The sequence below is a fragment of the Pseudophryne corroboree genome, chromosome 3 (assembly GCF_028390025.1).
Source record: "Pseudophryne corroboree isolate aPseCor3 chromosome 3, aPseCor3.hap2, whole genome shotgun sequence".
Taxonomy (NCBI): domain Eukaryota; kingdom Metazoa; phylum Chordata; class Amphibia; order Anura; family Myobatrachidae; genus Pseudophryne; species Pseudophryne corroboree.
In genome coordinates this window covers 710,310,453-710,335,430 of record NC_086446.1, presented here as the reverse complement: position 1 = coordinate 710,335,430, position 24,978 = coordinate 710,310,453, and the positions used below count along the sequence as shown (strand labels likewise).

The 24,978-nt window shown below is 47.8% G+C and overlaps 1 protein-coding gene and 1 long non-coding RNA gene across 3 annotated transcripts in view; one reads left to right on the top strand and one right to left on the bottom strand.

The window, feature by feature from the left end:
- Positions 1-12,084, top strand: part of LOC135056668 (uncharacterized) — a 124,051-nt gene extending 111,967 nt beyond the window's left edge. The window contains exons 2-3 of the long non-coding RNA XR_010244042.1: positions 9,177-9,257; positions 10,468-12,084. This is a non-coding gene — a long non-coding RNA (uncharacterized LOC135056668). The remainder of the gene's footprint in view (positions 1-9,176; positions 9,258-10,467) is intronic.
- Positions 1-24,978, bottom strand: part of LOC135056667 (alpha-2-macroglobulin-like) — a 502,865-nt gene that overhangs the window by 364,608 nt on the left and 113,279 nt on the right. The gene's annotated exons all lie outside the window — the stretch shown is intronic.

Sequence of the window (24,978 nt, the reverse complement as noted above, 5' to 3'; positions counted from 1 at the left end):
TTAGAGGCAATTGCACATAATGACCATTATGACATAATAGGCATTACTGAGACATGGAGGGACGATTCTCACGACTGGACGGCAAACATCGAGGGATACACTTTCTCCAGGAGAGATAGGATTAATAAAAAGGGAGGGGGTGTTTGTTTCTATGTTAAACCATTCTTAAAACCATATTTAAAGGAGGTCAGTTATGAAGGGACTGGAGATAATGTAGAGTCATTATGGGTTGAGATTTCGAGTGGTGGTAAAGATACAAAAAAACTTTTAATAGGGACATGCTATAAACCGCCAGATATTAGTGTGGCTGACGAATTACAACTCTTGCAGAAAATTGAAAAAGCTGCAGGTATGGGGGACGTCGTTATTGTTGGGGATTTCAATTACCCGGCATAAATTGGAACACCGAAACACTAAATACAGCTAGGGGTAACAGGTTCTTAAACATGCTAAAAGATCATTACTTGTCCCAGGTAATTGAGGGCCAACTAGGCAAGGGGCTATACTGGACCTAGTACTAACTAATAATGAGGAAATAATAACAAATACTAAAGTAGGGGAGACCCTAGGAAATAGCGATCACAATATGATCACATTCGATATCTCAAAAACAACAATATAAGGGTTTAACCAAGATTTTTAACTTTAGGAAAGCAAATTTCACATTGCTGAAACAAGCAATGAAGGAAACTAATTGGGAAATTGTATTTCATGGTAAGAATACTGCTGAAATGTGGGGCGTTTTTACAACTGCACTCAATAAATACACTAATTTATATATTCCCAAAGTCAACAAAAACAGAAGTAGGAAATCCAAACCGATGTGGTTTAATAAAAAGGTCAAGGAACAAATGGATAAAAAGAGGCGTGCTTTCAAAGCATTTAAGTCTGACGGAAGGTGGAATCATTCCAGTTGTACAAGGAATGTAACAAAAAATGCAAAAAAGCGATTAGAGCAGCTAAAATAGAAAACGAAAAACAAATCGCAAAGGAGAGTAAAACAAACCCCAAAAAGTTATTTAATTATATAAACGGTAAAGGGTTGAAAAGGGAGAATATTGGGCCCTTAAAGGGTAAGCTGGATGTCTTGATTAATGATGATAGGGAAAAAGCAGATTTATTTAATAAATTCTTTCCATCAGTATTAACGAAAGAGGACAGGTTGACGAGAGTAGAGCATAACATAAATAATAATAATGACCCATTGCTTGGTACTTGCTTAAACGAGGGAGTAATCCGGTAGAGACTAAGTAAAATTAAGATAAGTAAATCTCCTGGGCCGGATGGACTCCACCCCAGGGTTCTTATGGAACTCAATGTAGAGATATCGAAACCTCTATATTTGATCTGTAGCGAGTCAATTAGATCAGGAATAATACCAAAGGTCTGGCGTATAGCAGAGGTAGTCCCAATATTTAAAAAGGGTATTAAAACGCTCCCTGGGAACTATAGAACGGTTAGCTTGACATCTATAGTGGGGAAAATACTAGAAGGTATATTAAGGGATAGCATTCTAGAGTACTTGAATACCTCCAAGGTTATTACTAGGCATCAACATGGATTTGTGAAGGACAGGTCATGTCAAACTAATTTAATAAGCTTCTACGAGAAAGTGAGCGATAATATTGATAAGGGTCAAGCAGTGGATGTGATCTTTTTAGACTTCTCTAAGGATTTTTGACAAAGTTCCACACAGGAGACTAATTCTCAAACTAAGAGAGCTTGGGGTAGGAAACACTATCTGTACTTGGGTGAGTAATTGGCTGTTTAATAGGGAACAGCGAGTGGTGGCTAATGGGATGTACTCTGAATGGGCTTCAGTACTCAGTGGAATACCTCAGGGCTCAGTACTCGGGCCATTGCTGTTTAATATATTCATTAATGACCTAGGTGAGGGACTGGAAAGCACAGTGTCAGTTTTCACAGATGATACTAAATTATGTAGAATAATTAATTCAGACAAGGATGTTGAGTCTCTACAGAATGACCTATCTAAACTAGAGGCCTGGGCAGACAAATGGAGAATGAGGTTCAATATAGACAAATGTAAAGTTATGCACCTTGGGACTAAGAACAATCAGGCAGCCTATAAACTAAATGGGGGAAAATGTAGGAATAACGGTAGTTGAAAAGGATCTGGGTGTGCTCATCGATAATAAACTTGGTAGCAGTACGCAATGTCAAAATGCAGCAACAAAGGCTAATAAGGTGTTATCATGCATAAAACAGGGGTATGGAGACAAGGGATGAGAGTGTAATCCTGCCTCTGTATAAATCATTGGTGCGACCACACCTGAAATATTGTGTACAGTTTTGGGCACCATATTCTAAAAAAGATATCTGGTTAAGGGGTTAGAGGCACTGGACGATGAGGAAAGACTTAAAAGGCTTGATATGTTCACACTGGAAAAGAGGCGACCGAGAGGGGACATCATTAATATATATAAATACATTAAGGGACAATACAAGGATCTATCAAACAATTTGTTTACCAAAAAAACACTACATAGGACACGAGGACACCCCCTGAGGTTAGAGGAGAAAAAATTCCATACCCAACGGAGAAAGGGATTCTTCAAAGTAAGAGCAGTAAGGATTCGGAAATTCTCTGCCAGAGAAGGAAGTAATGGTGGACTCAATCAATAAGTTTAAAAATGGATTAGATAAATTCCTAGCTGAAAAAAATATCCAGGGATACAGCATTTAATTAATATTTAAAAAATAAAAAAAATAATGTAATGTACAATAGGTTGAACTCGATGGACATTTGTCTTTTTTCAACCTCAACAACTATGTAACTATATCATACAGCTTAGCATATAATAAATAGTGGAGTTTGGTTATGTATTGATCAATGCATGTAGCTGCAGACCCACGGGCAAGGGACTCCACTCTGCTGCAGTACCTAACACTATAGGGGTTCAAACCTAGGGCACGGGACCCCCAAACCACCACAGCCAAGCGACCCCAGGGCATCGCAGGGAATGATTATGTGTAGTGAGAAGAATTAAGGAATAGGTGAGAAAAGAGTGTTATGGGATGAATTAATATAAGTGAAAAGGGTGTGACATGTATAATAAAAACAAACAGTGAAAGTGCCAAATTAAATGTAATGCTGCGATGCCCTGTTGTCACCCGGCCACGGCAGTCCAGAAGGCCCCGCACCTCAGGAACCACCCCATTACTGACTTATAGTACAGAATAATTGGACTTACCTAGAATTGTGCCATATATAAAAGTGCAGTCATGCTCGGTATCCTAGTTAAAATAAATGAGGGTCAAGTGTGGACAGGTGCAAGTCCAAAGAATGAAGGTGTCTCACTCCTTCAGGTGTGTCTATATAAGACACTTTTAGTTTGCTAGGGAGGGGCCTTAAGACTGCACACCTATAGCTGCCAGTAATGTGAGGTGCTACCTACTGAGACTGTTAGTTCTACAGAGAAAATGGGGGGTGTTGTAGGCAGGGGCATAGGGAGGGCAGTTCCGGTGGAGCGCACACTCCAGGTGCCGGAAACTTCAGAGGGCGCCGACAGCACAAGCAGGCTGGGCGCTACCCGCTCGGCAAGGTCTGTAAAAGCAGGGAGGTGCTGGGCTTGAGAGGGGCACCGCTCTCCCTCCCTGCTCTGCAACCTGCTGATGCTCAGCGTGCGTGTGACACTGTAAAGGGCTGCGGCGCCGGGCTGCAGCACGAACAACAGAGGTGGCTCTTGATCTCCTCCCTGTGCCAGGGCCCCTCCCCATCCTACTTACTCCTCCCCGCTGCACTAGTCATGTAGGAAGACAAGCAGCAGCACCGCCCCCCTCTCTCCACTCCCTGTCCGTCAGAGCAGCCCTGAGACGAGGAGCAGCACTGGCAGCCAGCCACACGAGGATCAGGTTAGTCAGTGCTGCTGCATATAAACAAAAGGCGGTGGGGGGAGAAACTGTCCTATTAGTGTGTGCTGGGGGGAGGGGGGTACCTATTAGTGTGTGCTGGGGGGAGGGGGGTACTATTAATGTGTGCTGGGGGAGGGGGGACCTATTAGTGTGTGCTGGGGCGAGGGGGGACCTATTAGTGTGTGCTGGGGGGGAGGAGGGTCCTATTAATGTGTGCTGGGAGGAGGGGTGTCCTATTAGTGTGTGCTGGGGGGAGGGGTGTCCTATTAGTTTGTGTTGGGGGGTGGGGGGATCTATTAGTGTGTGCTGGGGGGAGGGGGGACCTATTAGTGTGTGCTGGATGGAGGGGGGTCCTATTAGTGTGTGCTGGGGGGAGGGGGGTCCTATTAATGTGTGCTGGGGAGAGGGGTGTCCTATTAGTGTGTGCTGGGGGGAGGGGTGTCCTATTAGTGTGTGCTGGGGGGAGGGGTGTACTATTAGTGTGTGCTGGGGGGAGGGGGGACCTGTTAGTGTGTGCTGTGGGGAGGGGGGGTCTTATTAATGTGTGCTGGGGGGAGGAATGTCCTATTAGTGTGTGCAGTGGAGGGGGTGCAAATTTTAGTGAGAGGGGAGGAGGATGTAGGGTAGTGTTGATGTAGTGTGTGGGGTGCAGGGTAGCAGTGGTAGTGTCGTGTGTGCGGGGTGGGGGATGCAGGGTAGCGGTGATGTAGTGTGTGGGGTGCAGGGTAGCAGTGGTAGTGTTGTGTGTGCGGGGTGGGGTATGCAGGGTAGCGGTGATGTAGTGTGTGGGGTGTAGGGTAGCAGTGGTAGTGTCATGTGTGCGGGGTGGGGAATGCAGGGTAGCGGCGATGTAGTGTGTGGGGTGCAGGGTAACAGTGGTAGTGTCGTGTGAGTGGAGTGGGGGATGCAGGGTAGCAGCGATGTAGTGTGTAGGGTGCAGGGTAACAGTGGTAGTGTCATGTGTGCGGGGTGGGGGATGCAGGGTAGCGGCGATGTAGTGTGTGGGGGGAGGAATGTCCTATTAGTGTGTGCAGGGGAAGGGGTGCAAATTTTTGTGAGAGGGGAGGAGGATGCAGGGTAGTGGTGATGTAGTGTGTGGGGTGCAGGGTAGCAGTGGTAGTGTCGTGTGTGCGGGGTGGGGGATGCAGGGTAGCGGTGATGTAGTGTGTGGGGTGCAGGGTAGCATTGGTAGTGTCGTGTGTGCGGGGTGGGGGATGCAGGGTAGTGGTGATGTAGTGTGTGGGGCGCAGGGTAGCAGTGGTAGTGTCGTGTGTGCGGGGTGGGGTATGCAGGGTAGCGGTGATGTAGTGTGTGGGGTGTAGGGTAGCAGTGGTAGTGTCATGTGTGCGGGGTGGGGAATGCAGGGTAGCGGCGATGTAGTGTGTGGGGTGCAGGGTAACAGTGGTAGTGTCGTGTGAGTGGAGTGGGGGATGCAGGGTAGCAGCGATGTAGTGTGTAGGGTGCAGGGTAACAGTGGTAGTGTCAAGTGTGCGGGGTGGGGGATGCAGGGTAGCGGCGATGCAGTGTGTGGGGGAGGAATGTCCTATTAGTGTGTGCAGGGGAGGGGGTTCAAATTTTTGTGAGAGGGGAGGAGGATGCAGGGTAGCGGTGATGTAGTGTGTGGGGTGCAGGGTAGCAGAGGTAGTGTCGTGTGTGCGGGGTGGGGGATGCAGGGTAGCGGCGATGTAGTGTGTGGGGTGCAGGGTAGCAGTGGTAGTGTCGTGTGTGCGGGGTGGGGGATGCAGGGTAGCGGTGATGTAGTGTGTGGGGCGCAGGGTAGCAGTGGTAGTGTCGTGTGTGCGGGGTGGGGGATGCAGGGTAGCGGCGATGTAGTGTGTGGGGTGCAGGGTAGCAGTGGTAGTGTCGTGTGTGCGAGGTGGGGGATGCAGGGTAGCGGTTATGTAGTGTGTGGGGTGCAGGGTAGCAGTGGTAGTGTCGTGTGTGCGGGGTGGGGGATGCAGGGTAGCGGCGATGTAGTGTGTGGGGTGCAGGGTAGCAGTGGTAGTGTCGTGTGTGCGAGGTGGGGGATGCAGGGTAGCGGTGATGTAGTGTGTGGGGTGCAGGGTAGCAGTGGTAGTGTCATGTTTGCGGGGTGGGGGATGCAGGGTAGCGGTGATGTAGTGTGTAGGCTGCAGGGTAACAGTGGTAGTGTCGTGTGAGTGGAGTGGGGGATGCAGGGTAGAGGCGATGTAGTGTGTGGGCTGCAGGGTAGCAGTGGTAGTGTCATGTGTGCGGGGTGGGGGATGCAGGGTAGCGGTGATGTAGTGTGTGAGGTGCAGGGTAACAGTGGTAGTGTCATGTGTGCGGGGTGGGGATGCAGGGTAGCGGCGATGTGTGTGGGGTGCAGGGTAGCAGTGGTAGTGTTGTGTGTGCGGGGTGGGGGATGCACGGTAATGGCGATGTAGTGTGTAGGGTAGCAGTGGTAGTGTCGTATGTGCGGGGTGGGGGATGCAGGGTAGCGGCGATGTAGTGTGTGGGGTGCAGGGTAGCAGTGGTAGTGTCATGTGTGCGGGGCGGGGAATGCAGGGTAGCAGTGATGTAGTGTGTGGGGTGCAGGGTAACAATGGTAGTGTCATGTGTACGAGGTGGGGGATGCAGGGTAGCGGTGATGTGTGTGGGGTGCAGGGTAGCAGTGGTAGTGTCGTGTGTGCGGGGTGGGGGATGCACGGTAATGGCGATGTAGTGTGTAGGGTAGCAGTGGTAGTGTTGTGTGTGCGGGGTGGGGGATGCAGGGTAGCGGTGATGTGTGTGGGGTGCAGGGTAGCAGTGGTAGTGTCATGTGTGCGGGGTGGGGGATGCACAGTAATGGCGATGTAGTGTGTAGGGTAGTAGTGGTAGTGTCGTGTGTGCGGGGTGGGGGATGCAGGGTAGCGGTGATGTAATGTGTGGGGCGCAGGGTAGCAGTGGTAGTGTCATGTGTACGGGGTGGGGGATGCAGGGTAGCGGTGATGTGTGTGGGGTGCAGGGTAGCAGTGGTAGTGTCGTGTGTGCGGGGTGGGGGATGCACGGTAATGGCGATGTAGTGTGTAGGGTAGCAGTGGTAGTGTCGTGTGTGGGGGGTGGGGGATGCAGGGTAGCAGTGATGTAGTGTGTGGGGTGCAGGGTAACAATGGTAGTGTCATGTGTACGGGGTGGGGGATGCAGGGTAGCGGTGATGTGTGTGGGGTGCAGGGTAGCAGTGGTAGTGTCGTGTGTGCGGGGTGGGGGATGCAGGGTAGCGGTGATGTGTGTGGGGTGCAGGGTAGCAGTGGTAGTGTCGTGTGTGCGGGGTGGGGGATGCACGGTAATGGCGATGTAGTGTGTAGGGTAGCAGTGGTAGTGTCGTGTGTGCGGGGTGGGGGATGCAGGGTAGCGGCGATGTAGTGTGTGAGGTGCAAGGTAGCAGTGGTAGTGTCGTGTGTGCGGGGTGGGGGATGCAGGGTAGCTGCGATGTAGTGTGTGGGGTGCAGGGTAGCAGTGGTAGTGTCGTGTGTGCGGGGTGGGGGATGCACGGTAATGGCGATGTAGTGTGTAGGGTAGCAGTGGTAGTGTTGTGTGTGCGGGGTGGGGGATGCAGGGTAGCGGTGATGTGTGTGGGGTGCAGGGTAGCAGTGGTAGTGTCATGTGTGCGGGGTGGGGGATGCACGGTAATGGCGATGTAGTGTGCAGGGTAGTAGTGGTAGTGTCGTGTGTGCGGGGTGGGGGATGCAGGGTAGCGGTGATGTAATGTGTGGGGCGCAGGGTAGCAGTGGTAGTGTCATGTGTGCGGGGTGGGGGATGCAGGGTAGCGGCGATGTAGTGTGTGGGTTGCAGGGTAGCAGTGGTAGTGTCATGTGTGCAGTGTGGGGGATGCAGGGTAGCGGCGATGTAGTGTAGTATACGTGGAAGAGCGGCGGGGGTAGTATGTACCTGTCCTGTGTCTGGTCGTCCCTGGAAGATCTCTCTGTGACACTGGAGGAGAAAAAGAGAACCGGAGGAGATGCAGCGTTGCGGAAGGTGAGTAATTAAAGACAAATTAAGCTAATTGGAGAATTCCAATTGCTTAATTAGTCATTATGGGGGCACAGCAGTATAGAGCAATTCTGACCAATCTTCCTAAAGATATGGATTTTAGGAAAATCTGGTCGTGATCTGGGTCTGGGAGGAAAAAAATAGAAAATACCTGCTCCCAATTGAATAGCAAAAATGTGTGTGTTTAATGTTTATCGGGGGGGGCGCCGTGGCGTGAGCTTGCTCCGGGAGCCATGGCTCCACGCTACACCTCTGGTTGTAGGTGCCCTGTCTCTAGCATTACTGATATCATACAGCTTAGCATATTATAAATAGTGGAGTTTGGTTGAGACTCAGTAGGTAATGCAAGTGATCTCTCCTGAAGAGATCACTTGTATATGTAGTCTGACGCACTTCCAGCTGTCGGCATACCCAGCATCACAGGTATTTGTGTACTTGTAGTTGTAGCTGTCTCGTGAAAGATTACAGGATAAATTCACTAAGGGTTGATTTTGTGTTTTTCTGCAATATCCCGTCAATTTAGCAAATCAGAGATTTATTAAAAGCAAAACCGATAGGAAATTGCAGGTAAATGGGACTTTATCCAGCATTACACCATCAGAACAAGCATCAAAAAATTTCCATATACAGAAATACATATCCTAGATTTACTAAGAATCACGGTAAAACTGATATAACCCATAAATTTTTTTGCATCATAGTACAAGAAATAAAAAGACATGCCTGTGAGCAGCAGGTTTGCCTGAACCCCTGCACAGATCTGTATGATCGGTGCAAGCTTTGTTGTGTAAAAGAATAAAGTTAGCTTAAATCAGAGATGAGCGGATTCGGTTTTACTCGGATTTACTCTGTTCTCAAAACGGCATTTTATTGGCTCACGGATGTCACGTGTTTTGAATAGCCAATAAGATGCCGTTTTGAGAACCGAGTAAATCCGAGTAAAACCGAATCCGCTCATCTCTAGCTTAAATTATTATTTTTTTTAATTGTAAGGTCCCCTTCATAAAACCATAACCAGCCCTGGACCTCTCAGCCTGGTGTGGTAACTGGAAAATTGCGGAAAACTGGCATGGGGTCCCCCCAATTTTCCAATAATCAGCACCTGTCTGAAGCAGCCAGGGGGGTTTGCCATAGCAGTGGGTCAGACAGCATATTCACTACTGTCCGTTTGGGTTTTTTATTTTATTTTTATTTTAAGAAGAACAATGGACTTCTAAATGTACCAAAGATGACCCGATACATAGTTTTGAGAGTATGAATTTTTTCAATGTATTATTCTTAATACATACTTAGCCTGTCATTGTTTTCAGATTTTCTTCACAGGTGGACTAGAGATGCCAGCAGGCCCTTAATGTCCTGGGATGATTTTTATGATGTTCTGATCTTTGTGGGTAAGTTTGCATCTTGTCTTTTTCTGTCTTAGAATTTCCACTGCCTTACAATACATTTTTTTATAACTCCTGGAACTCTGAGATGCTTGCAATAAACAGTTGATCATGCAGTATTGCTACATCTGTTTAGGAGGTGTGGCAGTGGTGGAAGTTCATCCCAGTTGCCTAGAGGCAAGATAAATACTGGTGCCCCCCCCCCCCCCCGCTATATTTAGATAAATATATATACATTTCATTGTCATTTATTTTAAATCACACAATTCTTAGCAGTCAAACCCAGGATTAGAACCCATGATCGGTTACACTGACAGCAGGCATTTTACTGGTAGAGCTATTTGCTCCTGCATAGGAAGCATGAGAATTCTAACTATATGTAGTTACGTGTAATTGTCAGAGAAGTATCTTCATATACAGTAGTTAGAATTCTCATATTTCCTATACAGGAGCAAATAGCTTCATCAGTTAGGTGTCTGCTTCCAGTGTACTAGGTTGAGGGTTATAATCCTGGGTATGACACTTGTAAAATGTGTTTCTATAATAAAGAGGGTGTGACTTGTAAGGTGCAGGGACCAGTGAGGAAGTCGGCCACTGAAGAGATAGCGGCAGCTATCAATTAACTTAATTGAATGGTGTTACGGAATGGGAAGAGAGGTGCCCCCCTTCAGAGCAGGAGCCCGGCAGCAGATGCCTGCGTTGCCTCTCAGAGTTACGCCTCTGAGGTGAGGCGTCCCTGGTGGGTGTTGTCTCCAAGTTTTAGGATTAAAATTCGATCATTTTATAATTATAGGCCTTTCAATATTATGTTTGATCTTGTTCATACCTAATAATTAGCAGTTTTTTTTCCCTTCCAGTTCCTTTTATTTATTTGCCGCCAAGGCTCATCTATGCTTACAGTATTCTGCCCTGGGTAGTTTTTTTTTTCACCTCACCATTTTTTTATTTGCAATTGTATTTGCAATTTTGATTTGCATATTGTCTTCTTTTGATATTTTCCTTAATGATGAAACCACTAGTACACAAAATGTTTTTCAGGCTCTCCCAATCCATGTTCCTCTAAAGTAATCCACACTCTTTTGTGTTACAGCAAACACATTTTTTTTTAGGTTGAAAAAAAAAAAAACTAATTGTGAAAATATATGTACTATTAGAATATTAGAATCTGTTAATGAGTATGATCTTGGTGTCACCAATGTACTTTATTTTCTTGCAGCTCATTTTTTTGCAATGGGTCATCTGGCATTCAAAGCCTTTCTCAAGAATCTGGGTGACAACTGAACCTGTACTGGTTTCCATTTTCCTGCTTTTATGGAGTTCTCATTCCTGAACATTTAGATTTGAGACAGATTCACACAATATATTTCTCCATAAACAATGGAATCAGGTTACTCATGCCTTCTCTCTCCTTGCCTCCCCATATATCTCACCCCAATATGGAGTAACTGATATGAGTACCTAATGTGACCTTGAGCTTATAGAAGCCACTTGTTGAGTGCTTCATCTTAAACAGCCCCCTTTCCTGAAACTACAGTCGTTCACTGGTACTAAGTAGCTGCCAGGATGTTATCTCTAAGTAGTGTAAGCTCAACTTCACAGACACATATTTAATGGGAACAGGACACCTTAGAGACTACTAAAACTATATACAGAAAACAGCATGCCAGATCTTCAATATAGCACAGGCAATCTTCACTGAAAAATATGCTCGTTAGTTTTACAAATAGCTCTAACAAATATTTTTCTGGACAATTCTCTCAAAGAATACAAGTCTTTTCCACAATAGAGGATCAATGAGAAGTAACAGATTATTTAATGTATAGCTAAATACATTGTAAATAAAAAATACACAATTCTCTCCAATAGCAAAAATATGTTTTACAGAGACATGAAATGATAAGTAGTAACAGGTTTTCTGCATGCATCAAATACCACAAATAATTTGCACAGCAGCAAGCTACAACACTAAATAGATCTTCAGAATACTCCAGATTAATAGCACTATAATGAAATGTCACATAGTTCTTTTCAATATGCACAAATCATATCACTGAAGATCTGTAAAATACTTAGCAGATATTTCAAAGAGTCCAGGTTTACTTCACCATAGAAATATATCATCTGGTAACAGGCCTTCCAAATGATACAAGCAGATAAACTTTATTGAGCAGCTCAGAGCATAAATTCACTTATGCGTCAGGAAAAGACAGGATCTGACTGATTACAGCCCCCAACAGTGTGTCTTGGGTGACTTCCTATAAGGACTGAAACATCCAATCAGCAGTATTCTAATTACAGCTGCAGAAATTAGGAGTCGGAACGAAGCCTAGTACTATGATACATAGTTGTACAGCTGACTGGTTACCAGAAGACTGATTCAAGCTTACAAAACTACCCTGACCATGATCTAGTGTACTAAGCTGTGCTTATTACAGATTCTTACACTAACAGACTTTTCTCCTGGACTGGGCCATAATGTAGTACCTCCATAAAGTTTGTGATTCAGTTCAGTCAGTGCTGGTTTGGCACCTCTTCCCCAGAGTGACAGAGTCTAAGAAGGCTCAGATATCCATCAGGGACCCTGCAAGCAAATTGGCTAACCACTACTGAAAGCTCAGAAGTTGTGGACCTATGGGTAAACACCAGTCATGACTACCAGGAAGAGGGTAAGGAGAAGTTGCTGTTCAGGTTCAATATCAACTGTGCAAAATTACAACCCTCTGAGTTAATATCTTCTGTTCCGGCAAGCATCTCAAAGTTTTAAATTATCTGTAAAAATTTAGAAAATTACGTGTTTTTGAAGTTTGGTCGGCCCAACCTTAAAGCTGGGCATGCAGGTCATAAAAGTAATCTTTGGGTCTCCCAATGTATGAATAAAAATCGCCATGACCTGAGAATTATTTGTGATTGGTGTGAAGAGGTCATTGAAAATTACAAAAGTAGTGAAAATCTGAGGATTTTTGAAGAAATCAAGTCATGTCTTGTACCAGCCTTTAGCCCACCCTACACCCTCAGAACCCACCACATGAAGGTACAGGGCACTTTTGGATCTCATAAACCTCAGGTTGGGCACTAAGGCCAAACTCCACCATCACTTTTGTGTTTTTCAACCCACCCTAACACAGAGGTATGAGAAACCAAAAATATGTAAATGAGGATACTGAAAAGCTGAGGCACCAGGAGGTCAACAAGAGTGATGACAGATATAAGTAGCAATGGGAGGCATGAGGTCCCAGGAGGTCAGCAGATTCTACGGGATGTAGTTATGTGACCAGCAGTCAGGAGACCGCCGGTCACAATACCGACCCCTGCATCCCGATCGGGTGAAATTCTGACAGTCGTCATGCGGACTAGCAGGGACTATTCACACTTGTGGGTGTCCACGACACCCATAGAGTGGGAAAAGAACCTGTGGCGCAGCTCGCCACCGAGCCTGCAGCGTGGCAAGCACAGTGAGCCCGCAAGAGGCTTAGTTGTGCTCGCCTCCCCCATCCCCCGCCAGCATTCAGCTGCCGGGAACCCGCGGTCGGTATACTGACCGCCAGGATCCACAGCGTCGGTAACCCCTACCCAACCCAATTCTACAGTATGCAGCACTGAAAAACACAAGGAATCCCAGGGAGACTGAAGTACAAACTCCAAAGGGTTAGATGAATTTTTAGCATAGAGCAGCACAGAAACTGTAAATACACTGGTGTGGCCACTTGCACAATCCAGGAAAGATGGTGGCCCCTATGGAACTGTAACAGTGATGACTAAGAGAACACATGCTGCTTAAGGGAACCTTTAGCACACAAAACCTGCTAAATAAATCCCATGGTCAGTGGCATCAGAAGGGTAGTGCGGGCCGTACCTGTGTGTCACCCTCGGAGGGGATGACACCCGGCTTCTCCACCATGACAGGAGCCGGGTTCTGCTGTGTGACATTCTCTTGCAGCACCTGGCTCTTGTCATAGAGGAGGAGCCAACTGTGCAGATGCTGGTCTCCAGTGGCAGCCCAGCATCTCCAGGGATGCTGGGCTGCCCCCAGAGTGATGTCATCAGAAATCCTGTCTAAGCCACGCCGCTTTAACTTTGTCCATGCCCCCTTTTTTGGCCCTGCATTTCCAGTGCACAAGGGTGATATGGAGTGCCCACCGGGAGTCACCAGACGTGGTGACGCCTCTGCCCATGGTCCATTGTGTAATAAAATCCCATTCACACTCTTGTAATGTCTCTTAGATTACTGTAATCTTTTCCTCAGCAGACAATTGAACACCTGTCTAAGCGACCTGCTAGATTGAGCCTGCATGGCAGGCCAATCTAGCACCAGCTATAGCGATGTGCGGGGCTGCGCATTGCTATCGTTGTGGGGGGTACACACGGAGCGATAATGCTTAAAATCTAAGCAATCTAGTCAGATTGCTTAGATTATCGCTCCGCGAGTACCCCCCTTTAGCCCTTTCCAATCAATCCTTAATTTCACTGTCTATTTTCCTATCTTTCCTTACTACAGCACTGCTGTCCTCTATGCCAATCACTCAGTTAGATTCTTATCCAGCATTTAAACATGGCCTTAATACTCATCTCATCTTTTGAAGCCTTGCACCCATACACTAAGTGTAAAAACTCTTCAATCACTGATGCAAACATCACCCCTTCTATCCATCCATAGATCCTCTAGAATGTTAGATCTTGTGAACAGTGCCCATTATCTGTTTGTAGTCCGTTTTCAATTATGCAAACTGCGAGTCTGTAATTTTAATGATGTAATAATTAGTGATGTGCACCGGACATTTTTGGGTTTTGTGTTTTGGTTTTGGATTCGGTTCCGCGGCCGTGTTTTGGATTCGGACGCGTTTTGGCAAAACCTCACCGAAATTTTTTTGTCGGATTCGGGTGTGTTTTGGATTCGGGTGTTTTTTTCAAAAAACCCTAAAAAACAGCTTAAATCATTGAATTTGGGGGTCATTTTGATCCCATAGTATTATTAACCTCAATAACCATAATTTCCACTCATTTCCAGTCTATTCTGAACACCTCACAATATTATTTTTAGTCCTAAAATTTGCACCGAGGTCGCTGGATGGCTAAGCTAAGCGACACAAGTGGCCGACACAAACACCTGGCCCATCTAGGAGTGTCACTGCAGTGTCAGGCAGGATGGCACTTCAACAAAATTGTCCCCAAACAGCACATGATGCAAAGAAAAAAAAGAGGCGCACCAAGGTCGCTGTGTGACTAAGCTAAGCAACACAAGTGGCCGACACAAACACCTGGCCCATCTAGGAGTGGCACTGCAGTGTCAGGCAGGATGGCACTTCAAAAAAATTGTCCCCAAACAGCACGTGACATGATGCAAAGAAAAAGTAAAGAAAAAAGAGGTGCAAGATGGAAATGTCCTTGGGCCCTCCCACCCACCCTTATGTTGTATAAAACAGGACATGCACACTTTAACGAACCCATCATTTCAGCGACAGGGTCTGGCACACGACTGTGACTGAAATGACTAGTTGGTTTGGGCCACCACCAAAAAAAGAAGCAATCAATCTCTCCTTGCACAAACTGGCTCTACAGAGGCAAGATGTCCACCTCATCATCATCCTCCGATTCCTCACCCCTTTCACTGTGTACATCCCCCTCCTCACAGATTATTAATTCGTCCCCACTGGAATCCACCATCTCAGGTCCCTGTGTACTTTGTGGAGACAATTGCTGCTGGTGAATGTCTCCACGGAGGAATTGATTATAATTCATTTTGATGAACATCATCTTCTCCACCTTTTCTGGAAGTAACCTCGTACGCCGATTGCTGACAAGGTGAGCGGCTGCACTAAACACTCTTTCGGAGTACACACTGGAGGGAGGGCAACTTAGGTATAATAAAGCCAGTTTGTGCAAGGCCTCCAAATTGCCTCTTTTTCCTGCCAGTATACGTATGGACTGTCTGACGTGCCTACTTGGATGCGGTCACTCATATAATCCTCCACCATTCTTTCAATGGTGAGAGAATCATATGAAGTGACAGTAGACGACATGTCAGTAATCGTTGGCAGGTCCTTCAGTCCGGACCAGATGTCAGCACTCGCTCCAGACTGCCCTGCATCACCGCCAGCGGGTGGGCTCGGAATTCTTAGCCTTTTCCTCGCACCCCCAGTTGCGGGAGAATGTGAAGGAGGAGATGTTGACGGGTCACGTTCCGCTTGACTTGACAATTTTCTCACCAGCAGGTCTTTGAACCTCTGCAGACTTGTGTCTGCCGGAAAGAGAGATACAACGTAGGTTTTAAATCTAGGATCGAGCACGGTGGCCAAAATGTAGTGCTCTGATTTCAACAGATTGACCACCCGTGAATCCTGGTTAAGCGAATTAAGGGCTCCATCCACAAGTCCCACATGCCTAGCGGAATCACTCTGTTTTAGCTCCTCCTTCAATGTCTCCAGCTTCTTCTGCAAAAGCCTGATGAGGGGAATGACCTGACTCAGGATGGCAGTGTCTGAACTGACTTCACGTGTGGCAAGTTCAAAGGGTTGCAGAACCTTGCACAACGTTGAAATCATTTTCCACTGCGCTTGAGACAGGTGCATTCCCCCTCCTTTGCCTATATCGTGGCCAGATGTATAGGCTTGAATGGCCTTTTGCTGCTCCTCCATCCTCTGAAGCATATAGAGGGTTGAATTCCACCTCGTTACCACCTCTTGCTTCAGATGATGGCAGGGCAGGTTCAGGACTGTTTGGTGGTGCTCCAGTCTTCTGTATGCAGTGGCTGAATGCCGAAAGTGGCCCGCAATTCTTCGGGCCACCGACAGCATCTCTTGCACGCCCCTGTCGTTTTTTAAATAATTCTGCACCACCAAATTCAATGTATGTGCAAAACATGGGACGTGCTGGAATTTGCCCAGATGTAATGCACGCACAATATTGCTGGCGTTGTCCGATATCACAAATCCCCAGGAGAGTCCAATTGGGGTAAGCCATTCTGCGATGATGTTCCTCAGTTTCCGTAAGAGGTTGTCAGCTGTGTGCCTCTTCTGGAAAGCGGTGATACAAAGCGTAGCCTGCCTAGGAACGAGTTGGCGTTTGCGAGATGCTGCTACTGGTGCCGCTGCTGCTGTTCTTGCTGCGGGAGGCCATACATCTACCCAGTGGGCTGTCACAGTCATATAGTCCTGAGTCTGCCCTGCTCCACTTGTCCACATGTCCGTGGTTAAGTGGACACTGGTTACAACTGCATTTTTTAGGACACTGGTGAGTCTTTTTCTGAGGTCTGTGTACATTTTCGGTATCGCCTGCCTAGAGAAATGGAACCTAGATGGTATTTGGTACCGGGGACACAGTACCTCAATCAAGCCTCTGAATTAACGGTGGATACCGGAACCACGTTTCTCACCGCCAAGGCTGCCAAGGCCTGAGTTATCTGCTTTGCAGCAGGATGACTGCTGTGATATTTCATCTTCCTCGCAAAGGACTGTTGAACAGTCAATTGCTTACTGGAAGTAGTACAAGTGGTCTTCTGACTTCCCCTATGGGATGACGATCGACTCCCAGCAGCTACAACAGCAGCGCCAGCAGCAGTAGGCGTTACACTCAAGGATGCATCGGAGGAATCCCAGGCAGGAGAGGACTCGTCAGACTTGCCAGTGACATGGCCTGCAGGACTATTGGCTTTCCTGGGTAAGGAGGAAATTGACACTGAGGGAGTTGGCGGTGTGGTTTGCAGGAGCTTGGTTACAAGAGGAAGCGATTTAGTGGTCAGTGGACTGCTTCCGCTGTCACCCAAAGTTTTTGAACTTGTCACTGACTTATGATGAATGCGCTGCAGGTGACGTATAAGGGAGGATGTTCCGAGGTGGTTAACGTCCTTACCCCTACTTATTACAGCTTGACAAAGGCAACACACGGCTTGACACCTTTTGTCCGCATTTGTGTTGAAATAATTCCACACCGAAGAGCTGATTTTTTTTGTATTTTGACCAGGCATGTCAATGGCCATATTCGTCCCATGGACAACAGGTTTCTCCCCGGGTGCCTGACTTAAACAAACCACCTCACCATCAGAATCCTCCTTGTCAATTTCCTCCCCAGCGCCAGCAACACCCATATCCTCATCCTGGTGTACTTCAACAGTGACATCTTCAATTTGACTATCAGGAACTGGACTGCGGGTGCTCCTTCCAGCACTTAGAGCGCAAGCTCTTCCCGTCCAGTGTTGGGAAGGTCAGGCATCGCAACCGACACAATTGGACTCTCCTTGGGTATTTGTGATTTAGAAGAATGCACAGTTCTTTGCTGTGCTTTTGCCAGCTTAAGTCTTTTCATTTTTCTAGCGAGAGGATGAGTGCTTCCATCCTCATGTGAAGCTGAACCACTAGCCATGAACATAGGCCAGGGCCTCAGCCGTTCCTTGCCACTCCGTGTCGTAAATGGCATATTGGCAAGTTTACGCTTCTCCTCAGACGCTTTTAATTTTGATTTTTGGGTCATTTTACTGAACTTTTGTTTTTTGGATTTTACATGCTCTCTACTATAACATTGGGCATCGGCCTTGGCAGACGACGTTGATGGCATTTCATCGTCTTGGCCATGACTAGTGGCAGCAGCTTCAGCACGAGGTGGAAGTGGATCTTGATCTTTCCCTATTTTTTTAACCTCCACAATTTTGTTCTCCATTTTTTAATGTGTGGAATTATATGCCAGTATCAATAGCAATGGCCTACTACTATATATACTGCGCACAACTAAAATGCACCACAGGTATAGAATGTAGATGGATAGTATACTTAATGATGACACAGAGGTAGGTACAGCAGTGGCCTTCCGTACCGTACTGCTATATATAGTATACTGGTGGTCACTGTGTCAGCAAACTGCAAAACTAAAATGCACCACAGGTTTAGAATGTAGATGGATAGTACACTTAATGACGACAAAGAGGTAGGTACAGCAGTGGCCTTCCATACCGTACTGCTATATATAGTATACTGGTGGTCACTGTGTCAGCAAACTGCAAAACTAAAATGCACCACAGGTAAAGAATGTAGATGGATAGTACACTTAATGACGACACAGAGGTAGGTACAGCAGTGGCCTTCCGTACCGTACTGCTATATATTATATACTGGTGGTCACTGGTCAGCAAAACTCTGCACTGTACTCCTCCTATATAATATTAATTATACTGGTGGTCCCCAGTCCCCACAATAAAGCAGCACACTGAGCACAGATATGGAGCGTTTTTCAGGCACACAACGTATACTGGTGGTCACTGTCAGCAAAACTCTGCACTGTACTCCTGCTATATAATACAGCTGCTCCCCAGTCCCCACAATTAAGCAGTGTGAGCACAGATATATGCAGCACACTGAGCACAGATATGGAGCATTATTTTTCAGGCAGAGAACGGATAACTGGTGGTCACTGATCAGCAAAACTCTGCACTGTACTCCTCCTATATTATACAGCTGCTCCCCAGCCCTCCCCACAATTAAGCAATAATGCACAATCAAGTTCGACATAAACGGAGAGGATGCCAGCCACGTCCTCTCCCTAACATTTCCAATGCACGAGTGAAAATGGCGGTGACGCGCGGCTGCTTATATAGAATCCGAATCTCGCGAGAATCCGACAGCGGGATGATGACCTTCGGGCACGCTCGGGTTACCCGAGCCATACGGGAGAATCCGAGTATGGCTCGGACCCGTGTAAAAAGGGTGAAGTTCGGGGGGGTTCGGTTTCCGAGAAACCGAACCCGCTCATCACTAGTAATAATTATATTTGTAAAGCTAAAGTATTTAGAGTTTTCTGTAAATGTCCCCAGTAGTCAGCTTTTGTAATGTTGCAGTATGTTCCATTCACTTTGTAGTAGTAATAATAATATTATGAATAATAATAATAATAATAACAATAATAATAATAATAATAATAATATGACCCATTTGTAATCCAAAACATTGCTCTGAAATTCCCAAATCATGAATCATGTGCTGTAGAAAACCAGTGCGTTCAGAGCTGTCCCAACAGAAGTCCCTGTGTTAGCTTGGCCAAACTCTAGACTAGTTTGTAATGTTTTTGAGGCACGTAATCTACTATATATATATATATATATATATATATATATATATCTCCTATATAATAGCCCTATTCTGTGACCTTGTGATTCATTTGCTAACGCTGGGCGGAGTTACAACAGTGGGCGGAGTTAGTCAAATGAGTCACAGAGATCTGGCCAACTCTACAGGAGACTAGGAGCAGAAGCAGATAGAATGGGCATTGGGCATGGCACAGGCAGGGGTGCAGACCTCCCAGCTTTCTGCAGGAGCTTTCTCCAGGCAGAAGGAGGGACACACACACACACTCGGCGAAAAGGGGGCGTGGCTTCACGGGAGGGTCCCCGTTTTCGTCAGTGAGGGAGCATGCCCAGCGCTCTGTGAGCTGCTGGCATGCTCCCAGGGGCTGATTATGAGTCCGGGGGGCCCAGGGCACTTGTGACAGGGGAGCCCTATCTCATTGCTGTGCCTGCTGTGGGTTGGGGGCGTGGCCTAATCGCGCCCGCGCGGCCACGCCCCCTTATGCAAATTTCGATTTTTATTTTTTTGATGGGATTTTGGCCCCTCAGCTAGGGCTAAATCCAGAGGAGGTGGTCGCTCCCCCCTTACACACCCGCACAGGCAGAAGAAAGCAGGGAGACTGCTGCCTCCCTGCAACACCACAGACCTGCCTACACGTAGCAGCGTGCGCTGACTGTAGCACAATGCTGCCGCTGTTACTGGCAGGACGGGGGGGGGTAGCTTCTGAGCTGGGACAGAGCTACTCCAGCCGGGGGGTCCCCTAAAACTGTGGGGCCAACGGTACGTATGCCCTGCCCCCCCCACCTTAATCCGGCTCTGCTGCTGGAACCCCCCCATTAATCCGTACCCCCTGATGCCCCCTCTCCCTCTGTCTCCACTATTCACCGCTGCTCTGCTAAGCAGAACAGCGAGTACAGGAGCTTTCCAACTGCCCCCCCACCGCCGGACACTGCGACCCGCGGGTGGGACAGCGGGACAGACCCCAAAAAATGGGACTGTCCCGCGAAAATCGGGACATTTGGGAGGTATGGGGGTGTGTGAGGGGTATGTCATACAGACAGACGGGCACCGGCTCACTGTGTGCTTGACCCCCCACATCGGCATACTCAGCAGGGTCTCTCTGATGCGGAGGAGCGTCACTTTCTGGCACACTCCACGCTTCTTAGCTGCAGTTTAGTGGGGCACCTGCTGCTGTGCAGGTTCCATACTGCCTCTGTTATCTCCAGCCCCGGCAACCCCACCGCTAGCTGCAGCGCTGCCACCCGCAGTGGAGTGCGCCCAGCTCATTCACACACTTTAGCTGGCGGGTAGCGCTGCAGAAATCCGAGCTGCTTGCAGGCTCTGACCCACTCCTCCCTCCAGCCGCAGCGTCTCCTGGGAGCTAACCAGTCACTCCCAGTCTCCCCTTACCACAGTGCCCGGAAGCCGTGAGGTCCGCGCCACGTGCATGCTATGACCCCCTCCTCCCTCCAGCCGCAGCATCTCCTGGGGGCTAACCAGTCATTTCCAGTCTCACCTTACCACAGTGCCCGGCAGCTGCGCAAGGTCTGCGGTGTGTGACTGAGGAGGGGGGGAGGGATGCGGACGGGCAGAGGAAGCAGGACTCCAGCCTGAGAGAGTCAGCCATGCCAAGTCTCCAGCAGCAGCAGATCCCAACAGGTTGGAGTGGAACAGCAGCAGCCAGTAGCAGTGACTCCGGTAAGACACATCTGTCTGTCACCACTGTTTTGTCCCTAATACCAATCTCTCCCGTGCCCTGTGTTCTGTCATGTCCCTGTCACCCCTGGCCTTGCCCTGCCACCCTTATCCTGGCCCTTTCACCCTTATCCTGGCCCTGTCACCCTTATCCTGTCCCTATCATTTCTGTCCTGGCCCCGTCACCCCTGTCCTGGCCCCGTCACCCCTGTCCTGGCCCCGTCAACCCTGTACTGACCCTGTCACCCCTGTCCTGGCTCTGTTACTGCATACCCTCCAACTACCTTTTATGGCATGTACAGTACCCGCAGCGCCTCCAGACCTCTCCCCAATGCACCACACCTCCGCACCTTCCCCTCCACCACATGCGGCACTCCACCCCTCCCCCACATGCTGTGCCTCCAGACCCCCTACACCACCCGTGGCTCCCACTTCTCCACCCCTTCACCACCCACAGCACCTCCAGGCCCCTTCCACCATTCACCCCCCTTATATGTCTCCCCCAACACCTGCTCCCCTCCACCCGCAGCATCTGCAGACACCCTCCTCCATCAGCGGTCCCCCCCTCCCCCACCCCTCCCCCACCAATGGCACCCCCGCACCTGCCCCTCCACCACCTGCAGCACCTCCGGACCTCCTTTCCCATCCGCCGCAACACCCATACCTGCCCCTACCCTACCCATGGTGCCTGCGGTCCCCTACCCAACCCCCGGCACTCCCGTCCCTTCCCATCCAACAGCACCTCCGGAACCCTTCATCCATCCACAACATCCCCACACCTGCCCCTCTCCCACCCGTGGCACCCCTGCCCCTCCCCCACCTTCAGTGCCTCCGGACCCCTCCCCCATCTGCATCCCCCACTCCTCTGCCCCTCCCCCACGCGCAGCACCTCCCGAACCTTCCCCATCCGGACCCCACCCCCACTTCTGCCTCCCTCCACCCGCAGCATCTACAGACACCATCCGCAGTCCCCCCCACACCCGCTACATTCTGTACATCGTGCCCTGCAGGTGCTGTTCACGCCGTCGCAAGGGGCTGCGCCTCCTTCACCATCACACGCCCTTTCATTGTGCAATATTTAACAACTAACAAAGGAATGCAGGTAATACTCCATATAATACAAATATTAAACCCCAGAAAGGCATGCAAGGGTTAAGGGGGCGTAGCCCCTTGCGACGGTGTGAAGAGCGCCCGTAGGGCGCGATGAAGCACCTAGTATATATATATATATATATATATATAGGGTAATTCGTGGATTTTTCCACATAAACCAGTACACCATAAGTAGCAGAAATTTAAATTCATTTAATACTAATTGTTTCACCGGGCACCCAGTTAAAGATTGGAAAGTGTGTGCGATTTATCTCGCTTTTTATATATATATATATATATATATCCCAGAAAAACGGCACTGGAGGCTTGTATATGCAAACGAGGTTGTATTAAAGGTAGACGTTGACGTTTCGGAGCTTATGCCCCGTCCTCAGTACCAAATACAGAAGCAACTTACATTGACAAGACAAACATTTAAATACCTTACACTGGGTCGCACCGTCCTCGCCGCCACACGCCGGTGTCCGCACTTCTGGCCATCGTCTCACATCTCCTCCTGTTCTGCGGACGTCACCGTTGCCATAGACACGCTGGACGTGCGCGTCACGGTTGCCAAGGGCACGCACAGCGTGCGTGTCACAGGCTGAATCGCGGCCCATACAGTGCAGGGGGTGGATACATGAAACCAGGAAGGGGACTCACACCGTGGGTGAAGAGTAGAACGGGCTGTAAAATCAAAAACACATAATGAAAAATAACAACATGCAAATATACAAATTCACAGTGACATATCTATGCACTAGGTGGAGATGCATTACATCGCTTATGCCATATGCTATAACCTATATACTATAGCGATCACCACATGCCGAGAAAAGTACACAACATATATATCCCGGACAATACCATGTATGTATCTATATATGTCTAAGCACAGTACCATATAGGCAAGTATACCTAAACTAGAAAGGGTGAATTTTAAAGCAAATTCCAATTAATCTTGTCATTTAAACCACCAGGGAAGAAGGTGTTTAATCTCATTATCCATCTAGACTCTTTTTCCAACAGGGCCTTAGCTCTGTCTCCTCCCCTTAAAGTAAGGGGTACATGGTCGATCCCAAAATATCTAATATCATCCAGGGTATGTTTTGCCCTCTTAAAATGACGTGCTACGGGTTGGTCAATGGGTTTACCCTCGAGGGTTAGCTTAATGGCAGATCTATGTGCTGCCATCCTCTCACTAAGCTTCCGTGTGGTCTGCCCCACGTAATACAAACCGCACGGACAGACCACAATGTAAACCACAAAAGATGTGCTGCACGTAATGACGTGTCTGATGTTATATCGTTTGTCTATATGCGGATGTTTAAAATCTTTACACACCACCATGTATTTGCATGTAGCACATTTAGGGCATCTATAACACCCTGGTGTCTTATAGGAGATATTAGGGATAGCTTTCTTACCCATCCCTGTAATGTCCGATTTGACCAAGCGGTCCCTAAGGTTACTGCCACGTCTAAAGGCTGTAATAGGTCTAATTTCTTTAAACACTGGAAGATCGGGGTCTGAGCTAACTAAGGGCCACAATGCTTTGGTTGCTCTACTTATAATAGGGCTAGCTGTGGTATAATCACAGGCCCAAGGTAAGATCTTTTGATTACTTTTTTGTCCAGATTGTAATAAATCAGATCTGGACATCAACACGGAAGCTTAGTGAGAGGATGGCAGCACATAGATCTGCCATTAAGCTAACCCTCGAGGGTAAACCCATTGACCAACCCGTAGCACGTCATTTTAAGAGGGCAAAACATACCCTGGATGATATTAGATATTTTGGGATCGACCATGTACCCCTTACTTTAAGGGGAGGAGACAGAGCTAAGGCCCTGTTGGAAAAAGAGTCTAGATGGATAATGAGATTAAACACCTTCTTCCCTGGTGGTTTAAATGACAAGATTAATTGGAATTTGCTTTAAAATTCACCCTTTCTAGTTTAGGTATACTTGCCTATATGGTACTGTGCTTAGACATATATAGATACATACATGGTATTGTCCGGGATATATATGTTGTGTACTTTTCTCGGCATGTGGTGATCGCTATAGTATATAGGTTATAGCATATGGCATAAGCGATGTAATGCATCTCCACCTAGTGCATAGATATGTCACTGTGAATTTGTATATTTGCATGTTGTTATTTTTCATTATGTGTTTTTGATTTTACAGCCCGTTCTACTCTTCACCCACGGTGTGAGTCCCCTTCCTGGTTTCATGTATCCACCCCCTGCACTGTATGGGCCGCGATTCAGCCTGTGACACGCACGCTGTGCGTGCCCATGGCAACCGTGACGCGCACGTCCAGCGTGTCTATGGCAACGGTGACGTCCGCAGAACAGGAGGAGATGTGAGACGATGGCCGGAAGTGCGGACACCGGCGTGTGGCGGCGAGGACGGTGCGACCCAGTGTAAGGTATTTAAATGTTTGTCTTGTCAATGTAAGTTGCTTCTGTATTTGGTACTGAGGACGGGGCATAAGCTCCGAAACGTCAACATCTACCTTTAATACAACCTCGTTTGCATATACAAGCCTCCAGTGCCGTTTTTCTGGGATCTACATGCTGTTTGATATCCAGGCACGGGGCGAAGTTGTTCATTTGGATGGGAGTGCCGGCTGCTATGGATCATTTATATATATATATATATATATATTATTAGTAAGGTGATGTGCGGCCTCAAGGATAGTTTCCAAATAGGTATGTTAGGTCATTTGTTTTGTGGTGAATTATGGGTGGATAGATTGGGAATAGAGGTGGTCATTCCGAGTTGTTCGCTCTGTAAATTTCTTCGCATCGCAGCGTTTTTCCGCTAATTGCGCATGCGCAATGTTCGCACTGCGACTGCACCAAGTAAATTTGCTATGCAGTTAGG